The following is an 11,030-nucleotide window of genomic DNA, read 5'->3' on the forward strand; positions in this document are numbered from 1 at the left end:
TTTGCTGCCCCTTATTGTGTCTAGTTTGCAACCAATTTCCAGCGACACAATGCAAAGCCATGGAGTGACACAGCCTTACTGATAAAATCCCAACAGAAAGAAATTGCTATCTGTGGCTGGATCCATTGGTCATGCCATGCTCTCCCTGGCTGAGCCGTGTATTACAGCACGTTGGAGCCTTTAGGCCGTCCTTGTGAAGGGTCAGGAAGTTGAAGAGAATTCCTCGCCTGCCCATTTACATACCTAGAATCCTGCGTGTCCCCCATGCTTTCCACTTATCAATATTTAGGCAGCTGGAGGTGTGAAGCACGCAAGCAGGCTGTGAATGCTCTGCTCTGGAAAGAAACAGCCTTTCACAGATCCCAGCTGAAATTCGTCACATATAAAAGGGTAGATGTTTAGCGATGGTGCAATTTGCTCCAAACCGTGCAAAAAAATAAATAAACTGCGTCAATCTTCTCCAACAGCAGATGTACGAAGCTTGTTCGTTGTGCGTCTTACAGTTGGCCTGGATCTTTCAGCCCCCTCTCCCCGAAACCTAGCGGATTTATTTGACGCGAAGAGAAAGAACAGCACCATTTATGGACGACATTTGTTATAAATCTCATGATAATATTGTGCACTTTCTCTCCTCATCTTGTAACCACATCCCCTTAGTCCATCACTGGCACCAGAAGGGCAAAGTTGGAGCAAAGCATTTGATCTATTGATGCAAAGTGATGCATAGTCAAAATGCCCTAACTGGCACCTGATGGAAGCTTAAAAAATAAAAATAAGGGCTCTCTCATAGTAACCTAATGCAATGTGTTGCAAGTCCCTTTGGCAATGAAAGGGTCAATAACCACAAGGGCAAAGCATTAATCTCTGCTGATATATAAACTTTGATGACGTACTTGCTGTATTTTTACATTCGTCATACAGTGAAGATATATATATATTATTTTTGTTTCATTATGATCTCAGCACTAGGAAATCGTTTAAAAAAAAACAAAATTAATGTAAAATAATATTTACTGTATATTGAGGGCATGGATTACAGTTTTTATATGGTGAGACCCTAAATGACATGCTTGTGCAAATAACTTCACAGGTTCACTGCGATTGGTTCTCTGGTCAGCAGCCATTTTTTGTTCCCATAAAGAGGGTATCAATGAAAGTTACATCTCTGGAATCAGGGCTGCTAAGTAGTGACTGGGACAGATATCCGGGAATACCGCCGGTTTAAGCAATGTAAAACAGGAATAGCCAACATCAGTCCTCAAGGGCCACCAACAGGTCAGGTTTTTCAAGAGATCCCTGCTTCAGCACAGGTGGCTCAGTCTTCAACTGCACCACCTGTGCTGAAGCAGGGATATTGTGAAAACCTGTCCTGTTGGTGGCTCTTGAGGACTGGAGTTGGCCACTCCTGATGTAAAACAATGCGAATGACAGGATCTGTGGCATTACAGAGAAGCTGCTGTAACTTAATCCAGACGCGAAAGTGGTTGCAAAAGCAGTGATTCTGTGACTGATTCGCAGTGATATAGTCATTAAACTATAAGAGACCAACACAGACACGTTTGTGGCAAAGTAATCTTAATTTAACCACATAAAACCATTCACTACAATGCTCCACGTTTCTGGTCTGCGGGGACATGACTGAAAAAACACAAAGGAAGCCTGCAAAATGAAAGCGTTGTTACCGTCTGTGCATACAAGTACTCCAGGTAACATATCACACTTCCAGGGTGGACTTTACCTGCTTAAATTACACTCCCAGCCACAGCGAAACAATGCAGTCTGGTTACTTGTGAATGTTTCCCAGCATGCAGCAGCAGCAGCAGCCGCCGCCCCTTCTCGGCAGGTTAGGCAGACACCTTTGTAGCAGGGGGAACAGGAGGGAGCCTGCGGCCTGGCATTCCTTAGTATCCCCCTTCACAGCTGCGGAGCTCAGGAAGCGATTAGTGGGTGTCTGGCTGGGGGGAGCCAGTCCATGTTCACGGTGCAGGGAGAACCTCAGGGAGTCGACGAGGTGGTGGACAAGCCAGTGGCAAAGTTGTATTGTCACCCAACCACGGCGTGTATGTATATCTTTATTTATATAGCGCTTCACAAAAAGACAGTATAGGGAATTATAATAATACAATAAGCGCAGCAAAGACAATAAGAAAGGAAATCCCTGCCCCGGAGAGCTTACTATCTAAGCTGGATGGGTATGTTGGGAGACTTAGAGACAGCAGGTGATGGAAGAAGTGCTGTAGATGGCAGTGCTTGGCCACAATGGTTGGTAGGAGCGACTGTGGGTGTGGGACAGGAGCCATGAGTCCAAGCTATTGTGATGCTTCCTTTGCGGTGTGAGTTTTAAGGTTGGTCGGTATTAAATTAGATGGTTTATTACCATTAGCAGGGCAAGAAGTGGCATTCGGAATAGAACTGGCTGTGCCATTACCAAGGCGCTTTCTGCTGTACCACCGGGATAAAATTGTGCTTCCGTCGCCTTTTCAACCAGAAATTAGCAGTCGCGGGCTGCTTCATACTCAAAATCTATACATTTATCCCACTCTAATACAGAACAACCTACAGTATGCTGATCTCCCCTTGCGATTTACGCTCTTAAAGATCACGAACATGAACACACACACACACACACACTACAATAAGCACCGGGGTCTTAAGATTTTATTATAACAGTCCTCTGACGAGCCCTATACACTGCGTGAGAAATCGTCGCTGGGGCAGGCGCTCGTCCTTCAGTGGAACAAGGACATGGAGAAGCCGCTGAGCTTTCACAGGAAGTTTTCCTTCTAATTGGCTTCTGTAGGACGATGGCGCAGGCAGGGGACAGAGGCAAACTACGACTCCTGGTATAGTGCCGGACACCAAAACATACAAAAAGCGGGACAAAAATGGAGCATCCCGTAACCACAGCTAACACTATCGCCCGCAATGCCAGTCAGGAAACACAGGCAACCCTTTCCTGGTTATTAAACCCCGTAAATCTAGTACCAGAGTTGGCCTGCAAGAGATGATGAAGCAACGGTGCAGGGCGAGCAAAGTCCTCGGATAACTTAAAGAGGGGCTAAGATGTACTAGAGCCAAAAACATTTCACGTACAAATCACCTTCGTCCCTCGCTCCCCTCCCCAAACGTGTTCTGCCGTCATCCCCAGGCAGGTGGGAGAACATGGGGGTCGGTGGCTGCAGGACAGCGTTGATGCTGGGGAGGCAGTTAGGGTAGGAGATGTTGGGTGGGCAGGTGAGCCTGTGCCCGCGTGCTGCAGGAGGGAGGGGGTGGGTCCTTAAGACTTGACAGGCTGAATGGGGAGCAGGCTGCCGAATTTAAAGTGCTGAATCACAGGAAACTTCTCCAAACACTGCAGAGAGGAGAGAGAGAGAGAGAGAGAGAGAGAGAGAGATGCTCAAATCTGATTACATGCGGAAAGCAAGGACGCTACAGAGGATGGAAGAGGAGAGGTCGGGGCTGGTGTCAGGAGCCGCTCCTAACACAGCTGGTGAAGGGGGAAGAATTGTAACACGGTGTTACTTTTATTGGCACCTTCCATCGAATGCAGAATCACCGCGCGTGTCCCAGTTATACTGCAAACGCATGCAGCCAGACGGCACATGTCCGTAATGTGATGTAGTTAACGCAGGGGGGGCGCACAGTTAATGATGCGCCTTCTGCTTATTGAATGGACATTGGTAACAGTGCAGCGCCACGATACTCACCATTAATGTTTATGCGCCAACATATTTTGCAGTGCGGTACAATGGCGGTACAGAGTTATGTATGTTACATAAACATTTACATACAAATAAAGGACAGACGAGCGCAAATAGATAGAGAAGTAATGCGGGCCCTGCCGCCCCGGAGAGCTTACAGTTTAGAGCAGGGGTGGGTAACTCCAGTCAACAAGGGCCACCAACAGGTCGTTTTAAGGACATCCCTGCTTCAGCACAGGTGGCTCAGAGGCTCAGTCTTTGATTGATCCACCTGTGCTGAAGCAGGGATAGCCTTAAAACCTGACCTGTTGGTGGCCCTTGAGGACTGGCATTGCCCACCCCTGCTGTAGAGGGGCCAGAGAGCTGGCTCGGAAGGGGCATTATTAGGATAATCTAGCTTGTGGTCTCTTCAAATTGCAGTTCTGAAACTGGATGAAAGCCAGTGCCTCAAAAAGTTGCACGTACCATACTTAGTACTGTTGTGCATTACAGTATGTTCATTCACTGCCCATAGTAGCGCAGGATGAGATGAGAGCAGGCTTGGGTCACACAGACAGGGAGCGGGGAGCGGGGAGCGGGGAGAGGGGGGTGGGGGGCGGTCACAGTGTGTGAGCTCTCTCTGTGTCTCCAGGAAGTTTACCACTGCAGGAAGTTTCCACATGTGTGTGTGTGGGAAGAGGCAGCTGCTCTCCCAGACTAACATGTCAGGGAACAGCATTAACCCCCGCACTGCTGCGGGACTCGTGCACAGCAGCGCTCCGCTGCTTACAGCAGGCTCTGCCGGAGCCTCTAAAAAGGCAGAAGTTGTTCCAGCAAATACGCAAGGGCTACTTAACCCCTTCGGTGTCAATGCACTGTCATAGGAGAGCTGTAGGCCATGAAAGATCTTCTCTAACATTGAAAATTGTTACACAAAAAAGGGAAAAGAAACAGCCAACTGTTTACTGGCTGCATCCAAACCCGGCGGGTATTGTGCGCTAGGAATACGCCAGGGGCGGGAAACTCCGGTCCTCAAGGGCCACCAACAGGTCACATTTTCAGTATATCCCTGCTTCAGCACAGGTGGGTCAACCAGTCCCTGCTTCAGCGCAGGTGGCTCAACCCGTCCCTGCTTCAGCACAGGTGGCTCAACCAGTCACTGCTTCAGCACAGGTGGCTCAGAGGCTCAGTCTCTGACTGAGCCACCTGTGCTGAAGCAGGGAAGTCCTGAAAACCTGACCTGTTGGGGCCCTTGAGGACTGGAGTTGGTCATCCCTGCAGTAGATGGTGTTGCAACTCACAGAACAAATACATAAAAACACATCCACGTGAAGTTGGATTAGAGACAATAATAACGACACTCGCCTTTACACAAATGCTGAACATAGTGCATGAAGGGCCTGGCGTGGCTTTGTATGTTGATATGGACACTGTGGATTACACGCTACTATCCAGCGCTAATACAGGAGGGCCCCGCTCGCACGGCGGGTTCCGTTCCATGCCGCCGCCGCCGCAAAGTGTAAATCGACGAAAAGTGGAACCGGTGATTTTCGGCTTCTGCGCATGCGCAGACTTGCAGTTCCCACCTTCTGCCCATGCGCGACCTCGGCCGTCCTGCGCATGCGCAGACATATTGGTGGATCACCGAGAAGCGGGGTTCTACTGTATGTACACATATGTTTGACAGAAAAGTTCTGCTTTAGCACCTTAGCGTCCCTGCAAAACCCGGCTTTTTACTAAGTGGCAAACGTAGCCATATATTGCGGCGTATTTTGATTCCACTTTTGGTCGCACAGACTTTACCATTTCCGGTCGGTTTTTAAATAGGAGTTCGATTCGTCTTTCTAACTTGTATTATTTATTACTAACTAAATGTTGTCAGGGTTAGGGTACAAGGCGAAGAGAGACTCCTGTTCTCGACTCTGGTTGCCTGCAAGATAGCAAATCTGTTTCTAGATTGGCCTGCTGCCATTGAAAGATCAGCCTACTACATAAAATCCAGCTACCGGCTGCCTGAAAGGAGTTCCTTACACGCGCTCACCTCGATCGGAAGGCGCAGGGCGCCTAACAGTTCCCAGAAACCCGCTGATGTCTGAGGGCCGAGCTTTTAGCCACGCTTCTCCTACTCTTAGGCTGCAACCATAGTGCGCGCGCCTGTCGCCTCAAGAGATCTGTGGACTCCGATGCCGCGCGTGACAGGGGGCGTGGCCATGACATCACCAGGCTGGTTTGCCCTCATTGGCTCAAACGCTCACGTGACGCGGCCGTCGTGCTAAAAATCTAATTCATTTGTCTCCTCCCCATCCTGCCGCGCTTCGCATAGCGAATTCACATGCATGAATTTGTTCGTGCCGCGTGCGCGCAGTCGCCTGCACTATGTCCGCAGCCTTAGGAAGTCTCTGCCTCGCACGGTCCCGGGACACACCTCCATGGAAACCGTTACAGACTTCAGACCTCCCGCTCTACCCAGGCACCCGCGGAGGGAGGTGAAACTCAACCTATCAGACAGGAAATACTTACAGTGCCACGCCTCTCCTCTGCTCATCCTATAGCTTTATCTTCCGGTTATAGCTTTATCTTCCGGTTATAGCTTTATCTTCCGGTTATAGCTTTATCTTCCGGTTATAGCTTTATCTTCCGGTTATAGCTTTATCTTCCGGTTATAGCTTTATCTTCCGGTTATAGCTTTAACGGTGGTCCTTTTATTTTTATTTAAACGGCTTTAAATTTGGAAAAAAAGATCTATACAAATAAAGTTTCATTTTAAATTGTCTTAATGTGTAGTGCCTGACCTTAAACAGCACAATAAAAATAGGACTGAGCAGTCAATACATACAGATTAGTTAGGAGCTAGTTAGGAGCTAGTTAGGAGCTAGTTAGGAGCTAGTTGACTGAGAAATGCAGCACTTTTCAGATTAATGTAGTGATCGGAAAATTGCTTCACGTATATTTATCATTTATAGATTGCACAGTATATTTAAAAAATATTCTTAGCAAAACGACAGGGAGAGAGATGATGGTACTGTATGTATACTTTTGTTGTTGTTGACAGCAAAAAATATATATGTTTAACCCCTACGGTGCCAGAGCTTTGCAACGTGTTACTGGCTCCTCTTGCAGCAAAGGAATCAACAAGACTGGTTTCTTTCAACGCTTGCTCAGCAGGGTCTGTGCTATTAACCGCTTCCCTGCCAGAGGGTCCTGCTACACGTTGCTTAGCGAGGCATGCGGTAACCTGGAATGGGTAATCAGACGCAAGAGCAGGGGTGGCCAACCCCAGATTTGCAGGATATCCCTGCTTCAGCATAGGTGGCTCAATCAGTGGCTCAGTCCTTCATCTGAATAACTGAGCCACCTGTGCTGAAGCAGGGATATCCTGCAAAACTGACCTGTAGGTGGCCCTTGAGGACTGGAGTTGGCCGCCCTTGGGCTAGAGGATAAAGGAGCCCCCTCCCCCCCCCCTGCATCTTCAGCTAGCCCTGGTTCCCAGTCACAGACATGCAGCTGCCGACCCGCTGATGTAATGAGGGAGGCTGCAGGAGCAGCGGAGAGATCAGGCCGCATGGAATTCCGGGCGGGGTGAAAGTTCCTTCTGTTTCCCAGAGACTCTGGGGCTTGGAGGCCAGCACGGCTTCAAACCTCTCCTGCTAAAGGGTGATGTCGTTCCCCTACAACAGGCATTGGGTTTATGGGGTGGTGCAAGAGGAACACACATTGAGAGGAAAGGAAAATACATGTCAGTTTAGAAGACATTAGTCACAAACGGACACACATGGACGCAGTGTGTTTGCTGTGGAGTCGGAATACATCGCAGCTCTTGGCTGCAGGATAATCCCAGAAGTACACACTGTAGTTCTAGTTAGAAATGAATGTGTCAACATATTCCATGGCGTAGTACAATGGGGATGTGAAAGCAACAACAATGCAACATTAATATACACTGGGAGGGGTGCCTTCTGCCCGGTCTCACTGTGTCTGTGTGTGTGTTGCTGCTGCCATGTGTGTGTGTGTGTGTGTGTGTGTGTGTGTGTTGCTGCTGCTGCCATGTGTGTGTGTGTGTGTGTGTGTGTGTGTGTGTTGCTGCTGCCATGTGTGTGTGTGTGTGTGTTGCTGCTGCCGTGTGTGTGTGTGTGTGTGTGTGTGTGTTGCTGCTGCTGCCATGTGTGTGTGTTGCCATGTGTGTGTGTGTGTTGCTGCTGCCATGTGTGTGTGTGTGTGTGTGTGTGTGTGTTGCTGCTGCCCGGTGTGTGTGTGTGTGTTGCTGCTGCCCGGTGTGTGTGTGTATGTGTTGCTGCTGCCCGGTGTGTGTGTTGCTGCTGCCCGGTGTGTGTGTGTGTGTTTCTGCTGCCCGGTGTGTGTGTGTGTGTGTGTGTGTGTGTGTGTGTGTTGCTGCTGCCGTGTGTGTGTGTGTGTGTTGCTGCTGCCCGGTGTGTGTGTGTGTGTGTTGCTGCTGCCCGGTGTGTGTGTTGCTGCTGCCCGGTGTGTGTTTGTGTGTGTGTGTGTGTGTGTGTGTGTTGCTGCTGCCCGGTGTGTGTGTGTGTGTGTTGCTGCTGCCTGGTGTGTGTGTGTGTTGCTGCTGCCCGGTGTGTGTGTGTTGCTGCTGCCCGGTGTGTGTGTGTGTGTGTTGCTGCTGCCCGGTGTGTGTGTGTGTGTGTGTGTGTTGCTGCTGCCCGGTGTGTGTGTGTGTTGCTGCTGCCCGGTGTGTGTGTGTGTTGCTGCTGCCCGGTGTGTGTGTGTGTTGCTGCTGCCCGGTGTGTGTGTGTGTGTTGCTGCCCGGTGTGTGTGTGTGTTGCTGCTGCCCGGTGTGTGTGTGTGTTGCTGCTGCCCGGTGTGTGTGTGTGTTGCTGCTGCCCGGTGTGTGTGTGTGTTGCTGCCCGGTGTGTGTGTGTGTGTTGCTGCTGCCCGGTGTGTGTGTGTGTGTGTTGCTGCTGCCCGGTGTGTGTGTGTGTGTGTGTGTGTTGCTGCTGCCCGGTGTGTGTGTGTGTTGCTGCTGCCCGGTGTGTGTGTGTTGCTGCTGCCCGGTGTGTGTGTGTGTGTTGCTGCCCGGTGTGTGTGTGTGTGTTGCTGCTGCCCGGTGTGTGTGTGTGTGTGTGTTGCTGCTGCCCGGTGTGTGTGTGTGTTGCTGCTGGCCGGTGTGTGTGTGTGTTGCTGCTGCCCGGTGTGTGTGTGTGTGTTGCCGCTGCCCGGTGTGTGTGTGTTGCCGCTGCCCGGTGTGTGTGTGTGTGTGTTTCTGCTGCCCGGTTGGTGTGTGTGTGTGTTTCTGCTGCCCGGTGTGTGTGTGTGTGTTGCTGATGCCCGGTGTGTGTGTGTGTGTGTGTGTGTGTGTTGCTGCTGCCCGTTGTGTGTGTGTGTGTTGCTGCTGCCCGGTGTGTGTGTGTGTGTTGCTGCTGCCCGGTGTGTGTGTGTGTTGCTGCTGCCCGGTGTGTGGGTGTGTGTTGCTGCTGCCCGGTGTGTGTGTGTGTTTCTGCTGCCCGGTGTGTGTGTGTGTGTGTTGCTGCTGCCCGGTGTGTGTGTGTGTTGCTGCTGCCCGGTGTGTGTGTGTGTTGCTGCTGCCCGGTGTGTGTGTGTTGCTGCTGCCCGGTGTGTGTGTGTGTTGCTGCTGCCCGGTGTGTGTGTCTTGCTGCTGCCCGGTGTGTGTTTGTGTGTTGCTGCTGCCCGGTGTGTGTTTGTGTGTGTGTGTTGCTGCTGCCCGGTGTGTGTGTGCGTTTGTGTTGCTGCTGCCCGGTGTGTGTGTGTGTGTTGCTGCTGCCCAGTGTGTGGGTGTTGCCGCCCGATGTGTGTGTTGCTGCTGCCCGGTGTGTGTGTGTGTGTTGCTGCCCGGTGTGTGTGTTGCTGCCCGGTGTGTGTTTGTGTGTGTTGCTGCTGCCCGGTGTGTGTTTGTGTGTGTTGTTGCTGCTGCCCGGTGTGTGTGTGTGTGTTGCTGCTGCCCGGTGTGTGTGTGTTGCTGCCCGATGTGTGTGTTGCTGCTGCCCGGTGTGTGTGTGTGTTGCTGCTGCCCGGTGTGTGTGTGTGTTGCTGCTGCTGCCCGGTGTGTGTGTGTTGCTGCCCGGTGTGTGTGTGTGTGTTGCTGCCCGGTGTGTGTGTGTGTTGCTGCTGCCCGGTGTGTGTGTGTGTTGCTGCTGCCCGGTGTGTGTGTGTGTTGCTGCTGCTGCCCGGTGTGTGTGTGTTGCTGCCCGGTGTGTGTGTGTGTTGCTGCCCGGTGTGTGTGTGTGTTGCTGCTGCCCGGTGTGTGTGTGTGTTGCTGCTGCTGCCCGGTGTGTGTGTGTGTTGCTGCTGCTGTGTGTGTGTGTGTGTGTGTGTGTGTTGCTGCTGCCCGGTGTGTGTGTGTTGCTGCTGCCCGGTGTGTGTGTGTGTGTTGCTGCCCGGTGTGTGTGTGTGTGTTGCTGCTGCCCGGTGTGTGTGTGTGTGTTGCTGCCCGGTGTGTGTGTGTGTTGCTGCTGCCCGGTGTGTGTGTGTGTGTGTGTGTGTGTGTTGCTGCTGCCCGGTGTGTGTGTGTGTGTGTGTGTTGCTGCTGGCCGGTGTGTGTGTGTGTTGCTGCTGGCCGGTGTGTGTGTGTGTGTGTGTGTTGCCGCTGCCCGGTGTGTGTGTGTTGCCGCTGCCCGGTGTGTGTGTGTGTGTGTTTCTGCTGCCCGGTTGGTGTGTGTGTGTGTTTCTGCTGCCCGGTTGGTGTGTGTGTGTGTTTCTGCTGCCCGGTGTGTGTGTGTGTGTGTTGCTGCTGCCCGGTGTGTGTGTGTGTTGCTGCTGCCCGTTGTGTGTGTGTGTTGCTGCTGCCCGGTGTGTGTGTGTGTTGCTGCTGCCCGGTGTGTGTGTGTGTTGCTGCTGCCCGGTGTGTGGGTGTGTGTTGCTGCTGCCCGGTGTGTGTGTGTTGCTGCTGCCCGGTGTGTGTGTGTGTTGCTGCTGCCCGGTGTGTGTTTGTGTGTTGCTGCTGCCCGGTGTGTGTTTGTGTGTGTGTGTGTTGCTGCTGCCCGGTGTGTGTGTGCGTTTGTGTTGCTGCTGCCCGGTGTGTGTGTGTGTGTTGCTGCTGCCCAGTGTGTGGGTGTTGCCGCCCGATGTGTGTGTTGCTGCTGCCCGGTGTGTGTGTGTGTGTTGCTGCCCGGTGTGTGTGTTGCTGCCCGGTGTGTGTTTGTGTGTGTTGCTGCTGCCCGGTGTGTGTTTGTGTGTGTTGTTGCTGCTGCCCGGTGTGTGTGTGTTGCTGCTGCCCGGTGTGTGTGTGTTGCTGCCCGATGTGTGTGTTGCTGCTGCCTGGTGTGTGTGTGTGTTGCTGCTGCCCGGTGTGTGTGTGTGTTGCTGCTGCTGCCCGGTGTGTGTGTGTTGCTGCCCGGTGTGTGTGTGTGTGTTGCTGCCCGGTGT

At 51.9% G+C, this 11,030-nt stretch overlaps 1 long non-coding RNA gene across 1 annotated transcript in view; it reads right to left on the reverse strand.

Moving 5' to 3' along the window:
- Positions 1-2,640: 2,640 nt before the first annotated feature.
- LOC142477693 (uncharacterized) overlaps positions 2,641-11,030 on the reverse strand; it is a 16,877-nt gene continuing 8,487 nt past the window's right edge. The window contains exon 3 of the long non-coding RNA XR_012792611.1: positions 2,641-3,352. This is a non-coding gene — a long non-coding RNA (uncharacterized LOC142477693). The remainder of the gene's footprint in view (positions 3,353-11,030) is intronic.

Source organism: Ascaphus truei, unplaced genomic scaffold, assembly GCF_040206685.1.
Source record: "Ascaphus truei isolate aAscTru1 unplaced genomic scaffold, aAscTru1.hap1 HAP1_SCAFFOLD_2270, whole genome shotgun sequence".
Classification (NCBI taxonomy): domain Eukaryota; kingdom Metazoa; phylum Chordata; class Amphibia; order Anura; family Ascaphidae; genus Ascaphus; species Ascaphus truei.